Source organism: Sardina pilchardus, chromosome 8 (genome assembly GCF_963854185.1).
Source record: "Sardina pilchardus chromosome 8, fSarPil1.1, whole genome shotgun sequence".
Lineage (NCBI taxonomy): Eukaryota > Metazoa > Chordata > Actinopteri > Clupeiformes > Clupeidae > Sardina > Sardina pilchardus.
In genome coordinates, this window is record NC_085001.1 from 22,335,419 (window position 1) to 22,350,257 (window position 14,839).

The window sequence follows — 14,839 nt, forward strand, 5'->3', positions numbered from 1 at the left end:
TTTTTTGTTTTACTGTTCACTAGGCCTACAGGAGGTGCAGTATAAATACTGATTACAGTAGACTATGATAGAACAGAAAAAGTTTTACAGCATTGCAGTGAACAAAATATCCATGAAACACAAGAGCATTCTGAACAAAAAACAACAGCAAAAAGCCCAGGTAAAAAGGGGAGAAAAAAAAAAACACAAAATGACTGTGTCATCAACATTGCATCTGATATTTTATTTACATGTATTCTCACCGGCCTTTCTTAGTGAAAGGCCTAGGTTGATTACATGGGCAATGATAGTGGCACAAATTTCAACACTGACTACTGTTCTTGCAGCCCTTGGAATGCCACCACCACACATTCTTACACCTCCACCTTGCCCTCTCCTTGGGCCTACTCTTCTCCCTGGCCCTGCTCCTCTCTCTGCTCCTGCACCTCTCACTGCTCCTTTCACTGGCCTGCCCTTCTTCCTGGGCCCCTTGCTCGTACTCTTCCTCGTACAGACATCACAGTGTTTGTCTTTTTCTGTTTTTGTTTCCAAAAACATCACTCCTCAAAGTCCTCCTTTTACTGTGTCAATGTCATATGAAAAAAATAACCCCTGCCACTGAGTCTAAGCCAAACTGGAAATGGCTGCGGTTGGCCCAATTTACCCAACATCATGTGTGTCATTTATTCAAATGTTTGTTTACAGTATTATCAGCTGAGATACTGTATATTGCTTTTGAACTGATATCATTGCAAAGCAGAGGTTTTTATACTGTATCTAAGGTTTGGAATATTGTGTTTGCTATTGTGGGATGTTGTGTGTTAACATTCGTAAATAATAGAAAAACGATCCATCATTTTGTTAAGAGGTATAGCTTGTCTGTTAAGAAAATGTAAGCATTGTGGAAATGTATTCACTGACTGCATACTGTGTGAAAACTACATGAAATGTGTGAATGGTATGGCCACAAAAGACCGATGTTGTGCTAACTGTGTTTAGAGTTTTGAAAATGTGTCAAATGAATGGACAAACGCTTGTTAGCGATTGAAAAAAACTGTAAGTCATGAGAGTATGGACATTATGCAATTTTCCTCTCCAATCACACAGAGTATCACATTGTTCAATTAACAGTGTAAAAAACAACAACAACAACAACAAAAATACCATAATTCATAAAGCATAATGTACAGTAAATACCTGGAAAGGTATTGTGGCAACAGTCTTTATCACAGGAAAAAAACAAGACTCTAGTTAGGCCTATTTAAACACAACGTCCCATCTACAGTAGATCAGATTTTTTCAACATGCTAAATATTAGAGTAAATATTTGCATTGTGTTTGTTAAAAATGAATATCGGCTGATTTATAGTATTCATCTTATTTATCATGTTTTTGAAATCCTCAAATATCAGTCAGTATCGCTCCCATATCGTACAGGCTCTATCTGTAAGTCACTTTGGATAAAAACGCCAGCCAGATAAATACAGATAAGTGTTTTACATTATATTTATACAAGTAGACTCAGAACAGACTGGGAGTCTGAGGGTCATGCTCATGGTGTGGTGGCAGTATAAACTCCATAAAGGTTATTAGTGCATCTGACAAGTGTGGCAGGGTTTAAAGAGTCACTTCACCCCATAACTCCACCCACTTCACATTTCTGAAAACGGCTTTGAAAATGGGTGAGACGTTCTGAAATTTGGAGAGAGCATGCAGCACTGCTGCAACCAATCAACCATGGTGATTTCGTGTCAATCTGGGAATGAATGCTGCAGACATGGTTTATCACAGGTAGGGCAGCAGGTGTTGGGGCGTTTCAGTCCTAATTTGTAACGACCCGGTGACGTAGTGTCGGACTAGAAGTGCAGGACAACGTCAGCATTCCAATAGTATTTTGGACCAACATGCCATGGCATGTTTTCAAACGGTAGTATGCGCGAGAGAGCAATATCTCCAATGCAAAGTCAGACGAAATGTTACTTTTGTCGAGAAACACGATTTTTGTCAATATTAACCCTGGTAATAGTACAGTTCACCACTTATGAGTATTTTCAATCAATCAACAGCTCAAAAAACCTATTTTAGGGTGCAGTGACCCTTTAAAGGCCCAAACCATATGTGTCTCCATTGGATCTCCACTGGCAGACTCCAACAAAGTACCAAAGTCACCTCTGCTCTCCTCTCCTCTCCTTGCCTCTCTTCACATCTCTGTATCTCACTGAGATTCCCTAGGGACACTAACAGCATAATCCAATCATTATCATTGTCTACCCATTATCTTTCCCTCTCTAACTCACTTACTCTCTCTCTCTCTCTCCAGCTCTCTCTATCCCTCTCTTCCAATCTCCCTCAACACGTCTTTGGTCTGGTGACAATTTAGCAACAGAGCGAAAAAGTGGAGAACAAAATGTTTCCCACTGTTTGGTACCAAGCTGTTGCAGTGACAAGCTCTGTGGAGCAGTATGAGAGAGCCTGACATCTTGGAATTCCTTATGAATAAAACATGTACAGAATACTTGGACTGATAGTATAAAACTTTTGTTCTTTGGCCAACAGGAACAATTTAATGTAGCACACACACTCCATCAAATGCATTTCACATCATACAATAACATGAGCATGGTTCTTATGAATATTATTCTCTTTTAATTTTGTATGTGCTTTATGCAACACCACTGAAAGGGATATAGGCTACTATAGATTATACCTGTGAACTGCAAATTAAGAAAACACCCATAGGTCGTTTAGCCTGTTGTCACAGGTCCAATAGCTTTTTCATAAAGAAAAAAACTTTTACTAATATACTATAGCAGCCAGTCGGATTTTGCAACTTATAAAGTAGTGAATAGTTAATGTAGTTGTCTAGCCAGATGTTGCAATCAAGGCTTACGTCCAGGCTTCTGCGAAAAATAGGATTTTAGGTTGAGGCAACATGTGAGTAGTTTGATAACAATTTTCTTAAAGGTTACTCTGAATAGCGGAAAATGCTTATTTTACTGTCTATGGATAAACAAGAGCTGCTCTGCAAGCTGGACAGAAAGAGATTTATTAGCCCATTATTGCATCATCACTTAATAACCGAAAAGATGGATGTTACTGCCCCACATTTAGGGCACTCAGAGAGGAGAGGAATGCTCAGCTACAGTATGTCTTTGCACAGTTTGCAGGAATAACAGAAACATCAAATATAGTAGGGAGATTGGCACATCCTGCTCCCTGGTGTTGTTGGATCAAGTCAAGCTCAGACTGTGACAAACTGAGTTTGCACGATGTTTGCTCAGAACAGTGTGTGGACTCTTGGAAGAGCTTGAAAGCAGCTCCACTCTTGCGCTTCATGTCATAATTACAAGTAAAAGAGCTGGCTATGTCACTGTTTAAGATGTGACAGATGTTGCTACCATGCTGCACTAGTTCAAGATGTCAGGAATTCCCATCTGTCTAGTTTGACAGATAAAACTACTGCTTTGCTAGAAAAGCACTCAGAGAGCGCAGACCTCCGCCTGCATTGTTCTTCCTAGGTTGTCATACATTTGAACCTAAATTGTTAAGATCATCACCATGTGGCCATACCATGCCATTACACCACTAAGCGAAATACATAAACGCCTCCGGAATCCCGACGGAATTATGGATCACTGCCAAAATTTAATTGTTTCTTGGGTCAAGTCCGACCTTCCCTGAAAATGTCATTGAAATCTATCCATCACTTTTTGAGTTATCTTGCTAACAAACAGACAGACAAACAGATAGACAGACAGACAGACAAACAACGCCTGTCCCCGATGAAAACACGGCGGAAAACCTTGGCGGAGGTAAATTCAGTAGGCCTACCATGAGCTTGTTGTTGTATGTTACATGTAACAGTAAACAATAAACAGTGATTCTACATCAAAATGCTATAAGGAACTTTGGATATCTATGACAGGTGTGTCTGTTGTGTCATGTAGAATAATCTTGACGATGAATTCTTGGCTAAATCATTTGAAGATGAATGTACAGTACAGCCATTTTCATTTCAAATTGCCAAACTCTTATTTTTTTCTGCAAAGAAAACATTTTGAACATAGCGAGACAAAAGAAAAAAGAAAAAACAGGGGTTGAAGGGAAGGGAAAGAGTAAGAAGAGAGTGAAGACGGAGAGGATACTACTATGGCACATGAGTGATGCCAGCTGATTTAGTGGAGATCTGAGGCTGGGATGAAAGCGAGGTAGGGGGGCGAAGGAGGGGATTTTGAGGTTGGCAAATGAACCAAGGGAATGGCAGGTTTGGAGTGGGGGTAAAGGGGGAAAAGACGGAGTCTGAGAGGTTTTTTTTCTTTTTTTGACGGTGAACCTTCCAATTAACTCTCCTGAGACGTGGAAAACTTTCATATTCTAATTGTGTCTGATCTGAGACCGAGAGAGAGCGAGAGAGCGAGAGAGAAAGCGAGGCTCAGAGGATAAAGACAGGGAACCCCTGCTGGGACGGGGAGCTTGCTCACTTGGCTGGGACTGACGGTGGAAACCAGGCTACCTCCTGAACCCACAAACCCACACACCCACCACCATCTCTAGACGGTCGCTGGGGTCGTGCACCCTAGATGCAGGGGCCAAGAGACACACAGACAAACTAGGATAAGGATAAGTATCGTTGGGACTGGGTATATCAGAAAATAAAAATGTGTGCAAGAAGACATATGGAAATTAATGAATAGGTCATAGGGCTATACATAGAATAATGATTCAGTATAGCGCTGTCGTCTCAGTTCAGGCCTTTGTATTCCTCATTGAAATCCTTGTCTGTTCCCCGTCTCTCCCACAGTTATATATGAGGGAGGGACCACAGTGAAACACATCAGACATCAAACACAACACAGAAAGCCAGTTTAAGTCAGTTTATCTTTTTTCTTGAACAAAGGAGGGGGGGGCAGTACTGTCCTGCCAAACTTTGCAGGGCTATTAAGCTGAGTAGCCATGGTACACCAACAGCAAAACCCAGCCGTACAAACATCTGTGTCTGCAATTTACAAAGGAGTCTCAAAAGCCAAGACCCTACACTGCGGGTTCACTTACAGAGGACATAAAATAGTGGGCTGTAGTTTCATGTCTCATTACTGAACATCCATTTAAGGTCATACTCACACACAGCAGACTCCCTCTCTCCCCTTAACACACACACACACACACACACACACACAGACACACACACACACAGACACACACACACACACACACACACACACACACACACACACACACACACACACACACATACACACAGTGCACTCTGACCAATGCTTACTCTGCACACAAAGAAGTCAAAATAGTTAAAGGCAGTTATAAAAGCACATCAGCAGATCACTCTCAGATTTACTAGCATTTGTTAATTGACAGTAAGAGAAGCAGCCACCACAGAACACCTCTGGTCAGCTTCTCTGTCTGTGCAGCACAGGGTTAAGGGCCAGTGGCACTGCTGAGACAACAGTCTGGGAGCGGTGGCTGTGCACAGGGGACTGCATGGCCGGGGGCCTTTCATTAATCAGGATGAGCACCCAAGGCTTTATGTGCTATTAAACTGCACTGAACATGATTACTTTCAATTCAGTTAAAAACTGTGCCTTCCATGTGATAGACAAAGGCTTGTAAATATGTGTCTGTGTGTGTGTGTGTGTGTGTGTGTGTGTGTGTGTGTGTGTGTCTCTCTCTCTATGTGTTTGTGGACAGAGAGAGGAACACACATAAACCGACAAATAAACACACACACACACGCGCGCGCGCGCGCGCGCGCGCACGACTGACGCACACACGCACGCACAGTGCACACACTGTGCACACACATAAATAAACACAGACACACACATACAGCAACAAAGAGTATCAGAAAGTGTGACCACATGAAAAAGATAGCTATTAGTGTGATGGGGAATAAAATCGACTGATACGTGGAGAAAATAGCCAGTGTCATTTTAGAGCCCTATTTCTCATTAAGGACACTGCTGTCTTAATGGAATAACAGAGGCAAACCCAACAGAGGGGGAAATAGACAACCAAACATACTGGATGCATCGTTAGCCCCATAGGCATGGGCTTGGTCTTCTTCAATTTGGCTACTCAGCACAACATGGTGTGCAAAATGCCTTTGGTTTAACCAACAAACATCCCACTCAACCAACGTCGTATGGGCAACTTCATTTGTGAAAAAGAGTGGAACTAACTCAAGTTTAGCTAACCAACATGTAAACAAATAGAATAAATGGATACTGTTCTCTTGACTGAAAGGGCGAGCGAAAAACAAACAAATTCAGATCTAGTCCGAGCAGAAGAGCAACAGATGACAAATCTCAGAGATGTTTGTTTTACTTCATCTGATCAAAGGAACTTCACACTAAATGCAACCAGAAGGATTGTAGGTGAAATGTTCAGTATGAGTATGTGCTTCTTGATTCTTGGCTTGACATGCAAGTAATTGAAAGCCCTCTGACTATTTGTGTGTACTTTTGTTTGCTTTCCATGTAATGCAGTTGCTAACAACTTATTGCAACACTCAATGAATATTCGAAATGGTGGTGAGGTCTTGTAAGTCATTGGAATGCATAGAGATGCACTCCAGTCACAGTCTGATGTTGAAAGTCGAATGCTTTCTCTTGCACAATGTCTTTGTAATAAAAGCAAACCACAAAGAACTATCATGACACAAATATTTAGATACATTTGCAGTATGTTGAAAACATTATGTTAATTACATAAAAAGGTGTTTAGAAGAACCGTTTCCTGTTTTCAGAGTCAAATTTTCTGTTGCCATTTTCTATTTATGGTAGAAAACACAAGGCCACAAATCAGACCATGGCACGATGCTCTAGGTCAAGAGCGGTCAGCCAATCAACAAGTCATAAAAGTCCTGCCATCCATCAAGACAGACTAAAACAACCAAAGGGGCAACATTGTTCTCAGTTTGGGATAACAGGAAATGCCACCCAATTAGAAAGACACGAAAGGACAAGAGGAAGAACAGGCACCATGCGTGTATAACGGTTATGAATTTAACCTCAGTTCTCTAAAGGAGAACACGAGACATCAACCAATGGGAGGTCATTTTTGGGTGACATCATCGATGTGAACCAAAATCCACCCGTCGAGGGAACTGACTAACAGAAACACAAGCCATGAACACAAACACACATACAAACAAACAAACAAACATTTTTCTTTCTACCCTTCGATTGTGGACACAATTAGTGCTAAACATATAAAGAATTTAAAGAATACATGTCTTGTAAACTAAATAAAAACATAACTGTTTTATTGGTAACTGTTCATGTCCTTTAAGCAATCCTCAGATTCCAGATGTTGGGATGTAATGTGGCTGAGCAGAATGCCACAAGCATTTGACCATTAAAAAAACCCTGGCAGGAATTCAACTGTCTAGAGGCACCAAACTAGCTTAGCATGCTCACTCGTGCCATAAAGGCAATATGAGAATTTATTCCAAAAGCACAAGTTAATTCTTCTTTCCAAAGTTCTTCTCACTTCAGCTATGCTTTCATAAACTATAACACACTTGTTTCACAGATGCAATATTTATAACAATATCAGTTGAGAAAGTACCTAAGGCTTTGAGAATGTTTATGTGGTATGTGATGACTTTTGAAGGACTTGACACAAAATATCCACAACGAGAGGTATACAGAGAGAATGCGACTGACAGGCGAAGAGAGAGAGAGAGAGAGAGAGAGAGATTTATCATGTGAAAAGTAATGAAGAGAATGAGACAATGAGAGGGAGAGAGAAAGAGAGAGAGAGAGAGAGCAGAGGTTGTTTCTAAGTCTTGCTGCCATGCATGCTTAACCTTGCAGTTGTGGTGAGACGATGCTGCTTGCATATCAATGCTGAAGAGAAATATCTGAGGTGGATAACACTGCAGGCAAGTATTTTAGCCGTGGCAGAAACAACACTGTTCCCCCTAAAACCACATCTGGAAAAAACACACTCATCGTGCTTCATTGATTCATCAGAGATGTATGCTACCGAGAGCAACACTAAATATATCAAAATATCATGTAAAACTAACAGCCACTTGACTTGAAACCATGGTTCTGACATTCTGACATTCCCTACATGTATATGCCCAATCCTTCTCTTCCTTCTACTTTCATGCCGAGCCTTACATTTAGATTTCTGTTCTGGTTACAGGAAATTGCAATACTGGAGGATCCTAAATTAATGGGTGTTTGGTTTCATTTCTGGCAGAGGAGGCCTGTCCACATACCACAACTACTACCACAAACAGCAGTTTATGCACTAAACACTATTGAACCCTGGCCACGGAGGCATTTTTTTTTAATTTTCTTATGCCTATGGCACAAAGACCATGGCTGTGTTGCACACTACACTACCTCATTCTTCCTCTCCTCCTCTACATTAGGCTCCTCCCTGGAAACATACAGGCTGTTATCACCAGCCATTTTGAACTCTTAGAGGCTACCAGGCATGTAGCTGTAGCGTTCCATTCGCTGAGTGCCTGCTGACAACAATTAGCTTCCACTGTAATCAATGGAACTGGCTATACCAGACGTGATAGCGGTCTGTACGTTCAAAATAATTAGAGCAGTCTTCTAAAACTGTTTTTTTTTACACAATGCAAATAGAGCGCTTGAGTTGTGAACCCAGTGGAGCTGTGGTGTTATTTCACACCAGGTTACTAAGGTTAAGTTAAAGAACTGTGTTCACTGAAACCTAATTCAAAGCTCATCCTCGGGGTGAGATAAAACTTGGGTAAAGAGCAAAAGGCCGGTTCAAAAAGGCAGAACCGTTTTAAAGATATGTAAACGAGATGATGCAGAAAGTAAGAACGTGTTTCGAGTTCCTTGCATTACATATTCTAACATGAAAAAAGCTCTATGATGCTCTAAGACAGATGCTCAGAGAAAGCAAAACCCCTCCTGGCGTCTCTCATCAACAAAAATATATTTTGAACATGTTTTAACTGTAGCTGTCAGTCAACTCTCAAACAGCTAGACCTGCTTGTCAGACAGTGTTTGTTTTTACACCATACATGCAGAGGGCATAAATTCCTTCTGTGATGTCAAGTGGTGGACATCAAATATTGATAATAAATAGCGATCATGACAAATGCAACATTTGCAGTTACAGAACCTTACAGCATCTTCATCTCTGCACACATTTGAATTGCTTGAATTTCCCCTTGGGGATCAATAAAGTATCTATCTATCTATTAAGCTTGATTGGGGTGCTGTTGGGCTAACTACATACTGTTCAATTAGTCATTTGCATGTATCAGGGACAAGAGCAGATAAGCAGTTTGTCTTCTAGTGAACAGACAGCGATAAAGGTACAAGACTGGATATCTACAGGGCTGTCTGCCACAGATAACATAATGCTACACGACTACTGGAGAGTCCAGTAGGTAATAGATGTTTGTTGATAATAGATGTTCTCTATCTCCACTCGTCTTCTGATGGACTACCTGAAAACCTTCAAGGATCCTCTCAGTTGTCAGATGTGTTTGTGTAAGATCCTTCCCTGCTATCTGATACAATCAGCGTCTTGCTGTCACATCTAAAGGGCCCCGCAGTATCCCGAGTGAGTGCTTAATGTGAGGTCTCCCCAGAGTCATCTTCACTTTCCTACGGCTTGACTCGTCCTGCCAGCATGAGGAAGATCTGAAAGAGATTCTTCTTGTCAAAAGAAAGCTGACGTGTCAGAGTACTATTTAGGGCATATACTGTAGGCACAGCATCGGTCTAAAGGCCCTGCACAGCATGCCGTTACCACAAGCAGCTCAGAGCAGTGTCAGCATCCAGGACACATGTCAGATTTTGGTATTTTGCATTCTGTGAATTTATCATGGTATAATCCAAGATTAGAGGCTATGTCTGTCCGAGAACAAAGTGAATTAGGTCATGGTTGGTATTCTATTATTCCAAAAGTGGTGGAGCAAGGGCATGATTTCACCATGACTGGTACGGTGTATACAGTGGTACCTGAAGTAGTAATACAATTACAAAATTCAAATTGAAAACAATTCCCCTCAGACTAAGAAACACAGATCAACGTAGTGGATTTAAATAACTCTATTTCCATCGTAATATACCATTAATAACAGACTTCCTATTGCTCTGATGTACATCTCAGCAACTAAAACAAATGCAAAGCTGCATAATTATGTCATATACTGAGAGTATAATCATCTGCAGCCTACTATTATGCATAGAGTACAGTACCTCAACGTTTCATTATCCTCAGCTCCAATAGGGGGCCATTGAGTCTGTATGTGCACCTGTCACAAGAGGACTCTGCAGTCGCCTGACCACTCTTGTTTGTGACTTGATTTAGAGACAGTGCAGGGCTCAATGTACGGATTACTGACTGCAGAGATATGACTTAAAGGAACACTTCACCGTTTTTTCGTATTAAACTATGTTATTCCCTTAACTAAGACGAGTTGATACATACCTCTCACGTTTCAATGCGTGCACTCACTGGCTCTGGTGCGCGGTGCTACTTTGATAGAACTTAGCTAGCCCAGTTCATTCATTAGGATCCAAACAGAGATGAAGTTAGAAGCGACCAAACACCTCCATGTTTTCCCTATTAAAATACAGTTACACGAGTAGTCACATGACCAAGTATGGCGAGACAAAATAAAATGTGGTGTATTTCTAAGCAGGTAAGAGGGATAACTATATTGTGTGGCCGAATAACAATTGGGAGCACTTAGACTCGGCACAGTATCCTCACTCCAAAGTGAAACTGAAAGGGCAAGAGCGAGGATATCAGTGCGCCACACATTATAGTATAGCTTCAGAAAGTAAGTCCTGCCATGTATTGGTTCTGCTTATGTGCTTAGCACAGGTAATTTCACTATAACTAGCGGATCTACCTAGAGCTGTGCTAATTAGAATCAGCTGGCTAGGTGAATGGTTGGAACAACAATGTGGCGGGACTTCTATACTTTCCGAAGCTGGACTTTTACATCTCTGCAACTATGCATACAAAAAAAATCCATTTGAGGTATCAACAGTATGTTAGCTCTACCATAAATTGTTCCCAGTTCCAGTTCCCTTTAGCGTTTCTGCTCACATCTAGACTAGTGCTGCCGCGATTAATCGACATAATCGAACTAATCGATTATGAAAATTAGTCGACGCCAATTTTTTTAGTCGACTAATCGTTTTGCTTTTGACCCCCTATTTATTTTTGGTAATGTAATACCATAACGGCTGTAATGTTATTAATTCTGTTATTAACTCTACAAAAGTAGGCTGATATTGATATGAGCATATCTATATCTATGGCTATATGTCATGTTTTGGCCCTTCAGTTGAGTTCAAAATAAAATGGACAAAATGGAATGGAATAAAATGGAATAAAATTGACCATTTTTTTTAAAAAAAATTTGTTTAGATTAGTCGACTAATCGAAAAATTAGTCGAAAGATTAATCGTTAGAAAATTAGTCGTTAGTGGCAGCACTAATCTAGACCAAACTCCCTAGTTGTCTAGGTAAGGCAATGTAAGGCAATGCAAGGCTATTCATTCACCAATTCAATGTTCATTACCTAGACACACACACACACACACACACACACACACACACACACACACACACACACACACACACACACACACACACACACACACACACACACACACACACACACACACAGTATCATCAAACACAAGAGTGCATCTGATTAAAAGTAAATGCATTTGATCAGATGAAGAAAAATCAACTACCGGTATGTCATTTTGCAACAAATAAGACAGAATCCAGGAAAACAGTTTTTTCTTCTTCTGTTATGTTTGTGTTCACTGTTTGTCTGTTTTGTCTGTGAATACTACATGTGAATTAATTTCTTCTAGTTGGATAATAAAGTTCACTGTGATTTGACCTTGACCAAAGTGAGGACCAGTATTTTTTTTTTCCGTCAATTCCAATATTATAACATTTTCTTTGCCCTTTTTTGCAGAAACTTGGGAGACATGTTTGGACATTCATATCTTAAAAAGCATTATTCCTAGCCTAATTTCCTTGATATAATCTAATTTGTATACAGTAGCTTATTTGTTTACTTTGATTTTGTAAGTGATACTGCTTCAGCTTGCAGATGCAAAGCAGCTTCAGTTCAAGGAGCGGCAGCTTTATTCAACGACCAATGAAAGTTCCAACTATGCATCTGCTTTTTTTCACATTGCTATCAAAAGTATTATTTAATTTGGGCAGGTAAAAAAGAATATGCCGAGCTGGTCATTTTCTTTTTTTCTTTTTTTTAGAAATCACATTGAATCGCTGATGGTACCTTTAAGTCTCAATCTAACTGGTAGCAGTTATAGCATTTTTTTGTATGCCATCGGTGAAATTCAATCCAGATTTGAACCACATAGAAGCTACATGGTGCTTCCCCATGTTTGGTTTTGGCAATGAGTTGATCAACAAAATGTTTCTCCTGTGAACTGAGAGGTCTGGAGTGTCTGGAGTGTATTGTTGAACCCAGAGCAGGGACTTGTATACAGGAGTGATGGTCATGTTTTTTTCATAAGAACTCTCACTGCTTCATTTTGTATCACTTTCACCACTTTCTAGGAAGGCCTGTGAAAAGCCCATAGCAGTAATCAACTAGCCGCTAGGGTGCGTCTAGATTTCTGGGCTAGTAATCAACCCTAATGGAATGAAAAGCATTTTGTTTTTCTAAATCTTGCTGTGGCATAAGATCTCTTAGTTTGGCAATGTGTTAAGTCGGTACAAAGCTGATTTAGTTATTACTTCCATGTGGCTGTTGAAGTTTAGATTGCCGCCCATTAAGACTCAAAATGCAGTGTCCTATGTTTTAAGCCCTTAAATTGAGTGGTCTGCCTAGGTCTTTCCATCATTTCACCAAATGCAATTACTTCAGTTTTTTCCTTGTTCAGATGAGGAAAACAGAGACATGAAATAGTTTGGGTGTCATTAATAGTTTGGGTGTCATTAGCATACAGTAGCTGTGATAGGAAACCAAAAATATTCTGCAATGATTTGTTCCATGGTAGCATAAAGGTTGAACAATTAGGGATCCTAAAATCAATTCTTGGGGGAATATCATAAGTTAAGAACATTGGTGTTGAGTTGCAGATGGCAACAGAGAAGCTCCTATGTTGTAGGTATAATCTGAGCCAATTGTTAACTGAGAATCCAAACCATCAGTGTAGCAATATGTTGTGTCAAAGGCTGCACTACAACAGAACTGATTTTTTTTTGTAGCAATTTGATATTACAAAGTTAGTTCATTAAAGACCATGTTTTTCCATCAATTTTGCCAAGAAATGGCCTATAGGATATGAGCCTGTAGTTGTTCAAAATGAAAGCATTCAGATTATTCCTTTTGAGTAGGGGCTTTACAACAGTTTTTTTTTTTTGATTGATTAGGAAATACAGTATGTAATGTAATGTAATGATGCATTTACAATTTGAAGCAGTCTGCTGCTAGGTGAAAAACAGATGTGAAATACGTCCACTTTAAGGGACCAGTTTTATTTACAGCATTCTTGGACTTCTTATTCATGTCAACAGTGGTGTTCAATCATACTCTCTGGATTTTACTGCCATCACACGTCATATTCCAGCACAGAGAGGAATAGCGAAAAGTTGACACTTAACTCAAGCCTCAAAGATTCATCGAGATTCACTTAATTCATTCAGATTAGATACATCTATATATGACTACCATAAACTTCTCATTTGAATACAACAGCCTTGAAAAACGAGGAGAAATAGCTGATTGAGTTTACATCACAACGATAGGTGGTAGGAGCATTTCTGCAGTACCCCAAAGGAGCACACAAGGGTTATGTCAGTCCTCAAGGCAATACAATACTTCAATACTAAAAGAAAGTCAAAGTCAGAAATACCCTGAGTTTAATCATGCTTTATCTCTCCCTGACTTCGTTGTCAGTGCCTTATCACTGTAAGACTACACTGAGGACTGGTTTATTTTTCAAACCAAGAGATAATTCACTCTGGGCACAAACAGGTAACTGCAGTTACCGTCCAAAAGTTTACCATGTAAGTCAACTTGGGAAGGCATAACCTTTTCCCTGATACAGTATAGGCTTTTTGGATCGACCTGTTAGGTGTAGCCTATTTGCTCAGACTACTTTTACTAGATATGGATAATTACTAGATATGAATGTCTGACCACCCAACACATCTTTTTTTTTTTTTTTACCAAAACAGTTCACACAGCATAGCAATGTATTTTTTACGTGCCCTTACTTCACTATGACAATATAACCCAAACCCAAGTTGTGACGGTTGCGTCTTGGCAGTGCAAACATAGTCTATCAAGCAACAGAGGAATGAATGCATAGGCTACCGGTCTTCTCAACACCAAAACCTGTCACAGCACTGGTAATGCGGTGGGAGCACGTTGGCTACACGCGAAATTAGACATCACTCACTTTGAATGAACACAGCATCTACAGCACACTTGGAAGGCTAATGACTGCGGGCGTAAAAACGGCGTGAATGATAACATTCGCCTAAATTATACCGACATAAAGCATAGACCTTGCTTATCATGTCCCATTCTCTATAAAGCCTAACTTCTGCTGTCATAACATTTGTAACAGTTTTGAAAGATGATGATTCCTGTAAAAACATTGAAAACATCATGTTGGGTCTTCCTCACCTTCTACACTAACATTATTAACAGAAAAGCTGTTTAACGAAAACTTAAAGCTATGAATCCTGAATAGGCTTTACATCTCTGTACGTCCTTCCTAAGGTTTACATCCACCAACGCAAGTTCTTCGCAAATCTCAACGCATCTGACCAAATAACACTAGGACTGCACATTAACTTGAAGCAAACACGGTCCAGCCTCGCT

The 14,839-nt window shown here is 40.2% G+C and overlaps 1 protein-coding gene across 2 annotated transcripts in view; it reads right to left on the bottom strand.

Annotated features, from left to right (window-relative positions):
• ssbp2a (single stranded DNA binding protein 2a) overlaps window positions 1–14,839 on the bottom strand; it is a 42,006-nt gene that overhangs the window by 26,966 nt on the left and 201 nt on the right. The gene's annotated exons all lie outside the window — the stretch shown is intronic.